At 41.5% G+C, this 2,500-nt stretch overlaps 1 protein-coding gene across 1 annotated transcript in view; it reads right to left on the reverse strand.

Annotated features, from left to right (window-relative positions):
* Positions 1–872, reverse strand: part of LOC113822087 (uncharacterized) — a 6,362-nt gene extending 5,490 nt beyond the window's left edge. Inside the window, exon 1 of the mRNA XM_027374611.2 lies at positions 799–872. The gene's annotated coding sequence lies outside the window, so the exon portion shown is untranslated. The remainder of the gene's footprint in view (positions 1–798) is intronic.
* Positions 873–2,500: the final 1,628 nt, after the last annotated feature.

Genomic DNA, 2,500 nt, shown 5'->3' on the forward strand with positions numbered 1-2,500 from the left:
ACGCGCCCCCGATATCAAAGGCGACGAGGCTGTATTTGGACGTCGTATGAAAGGCGACAGCAACTGGCCTTGAAGCAACCTCGTCCTTGAGTATAGACTCCTCGAAGGCTTCTTTACCACTTCGAGTTTTACCTCGGAACAGATGAAACCGATTTCTGTGTTGTTCTCTGGTGGCCTCAAGCCATGGAGTCTCCTCTCTTAAAGCCCACTTATTCCTCTGCTCTGCTTTCACTGGCGTCGTCTACACTGAGTATATGGCTTCGTATTACACCTCGTACGAATTCCATGTGTTTCCTCCACAGTCAAATGATATGATTCTCTCGTCGATGACTGGGAATGAATATCTTCACAATACAAGAGATATCCATTCTCATTCATACCTTTTCTACATTTGTCGCAATGTGAAAACGGTTCATTTCTCGTCCATGTAAACGTTAATTGTAGTCTTCGAGTCTGCAGAAATATTAACTCTTGTTAATTTATTGGCAATGCTTTACTTGAGGTTAGGAAGCAATCAATTCACTTCCAGGACCACGACGATACCGAGTGGAAAATAAAGAGACTAAATAAATGCAAATCACATAGGGTTTAGTCACCAAAATATATGTAAATAAAGAGATAAGAAGTGCATTTGAAATCCTAAAGCTATTTGTTTTTCTTTCCATCCCATTTCTGTTTCAAATAAACCTCTGCCGATTCCTTAATAAAAATGGCGTGTTATCCAACGCTGAGATCCACTTTCGCGCTGCCAAACAGGGTAGAATCTAAAACAGGGAGAGAGATAGGTATCACCCTGACCTGTACACGGTTTTCTCCGACGAATGGACAGAAGGACTCGGGACGCCGTGTTTCTATCCACATCTATATACTTATAGCTCGATATAAATAGGCAGCCGTGTGCATACTTCCTGTTGCAGGAATTTAGGCAAGCTGGAAGTGTATTTTAGGAGCGTCCGTTATATCCAGACGCTAAAGCAATGAGAAGACACCCACACACCTGCCCTCGTAGCGGGGAAACGGTTAATTTTTATAACAATTGTATCAAAGGAAATCTCCTCACACTATAAATTCATAATTGGTGTAGTGTGTTCGGTAGTTCTATATGAATTACGAAAATATACAAATCTATAAATACATACATTTTTTTCATCTAGCGTGACAATTGTAGGATAAATTCGTAAACAGGAAAAACACTCGTAAAATACCAGTCTCAGAGATCTTACATCGAACTAGAAAGATTCAGGCTTTTCCTTGTAAGAATCCGTGGTATACAGCAAAGATATATAGTGGGAAGGAGGGAGAAGGAGAGATAAATAGGTAGGTAGATAAATAGAGAGGATAGTGCGGGAGGAGGAAGAGAGAGAGAGAGAGAGGAGTGGGAGAGAAAAGAAAGTAAAGAGAGAGGGAGGGAAGACACACAGATATAGAGTGGAGAAGAAAAAGGAGAGAGAGTAAGAAAGAGAGGGAGGGGGAGAGACACAGAGAGAGAGTGGAAAAGAGAAAGAAGGAGAAAGAGAGTTTATTTTCTCCTCTTTATTAACCTTCATTCTCTCTCTCTCTCTCTCTCTCTCTCTCTCTCTCTCTCTCTCTCTCTCTCTCTCTCTGTCTCTCTCTCTCTCTCTGTCTCTCTCTCTGTCTCTGTATCTCTCTCTCCCTCTCTCTCTCTCTCTCTCTCTCTCTTTCTTTCTTTCTTTCTTTCTTTCTCTCTCTCTCTCTCTCTCTCTCTCTCTCTCTCTCTCTCTCTCTCTCTCTCTCTCTCTCTCTCTCTCTCTCTCTCTCTCTCTCTTCTGTTCCGCCATCACTACCACTTCTTTTTTCTCAACTCTTCCTTTCTCTTCTCCCGTAATCCACTTTTTTTCCGTTTCTCCCTTCCTTCTCCCCCATCTCTTCTCCTCTCCCTCTACACGCCTCATTCTCTCCCTCACCCTTTGCTTTTTCTCCCCTTCTTAAAGAAGAAAGAAAAAAAGAAAGAAAAGGATATTTTCTTTAACAAATACAGTACACTGTAGAAGGAATGTCCTCTCTCTCTCTCTCTCTCTCTCTCTCTCTCTCTCTCTCTCTCTCTCTCTCTCTCTCTCTCTCTCTCTCTCTCTCTCTCTCTCTCTCTCTCTCTCCTTACGTCACATTTTGCCCTATAATAAAAAAAAACAAGCAAAACAAAAATGGTTTGTCTATTTTTACGGGACACTGTGGAAGTAATATGACAGGAATAGTTCTTCGTCTGTCTTTCAAGAATCGTTATGAATTTATTACTAGAATTAAGTTTAAATTCCTTCTTCCAGGAATCGTCAACAATTGATTGCCAGAAATAAGTTTAAGGTAATGTGTAGACATGAAGACTCCTTCTCTCAGGAATCGTCCTCAACTGTTTGCCAGAATTAAGTTTAAGTTAATGTGTAGGCTTGAGACTCGTTCCAGTGCTAAGCCCGAAAGAGAATACTGTTATTATCCTTCGCAGCAGGAGTCACCAGGAAGTAATGGGCCTCCAGGGTAAAGGTAG

The sequence above is a fragment of the Penaeus vannamei genome, chromosome 6, assembly GCF_042767895.1.
Source record: "Penaeus vannamei isolate JL-2024 chromosome 6, ASM4276789v1, whole genome shotgun sequence".
Lineage (NCBI taxonomy): Eukaryota > Metazoa > Arthropoda > Malacostraca > Decapoda > Penaeidae > Penaeus > Penaeus vannamei.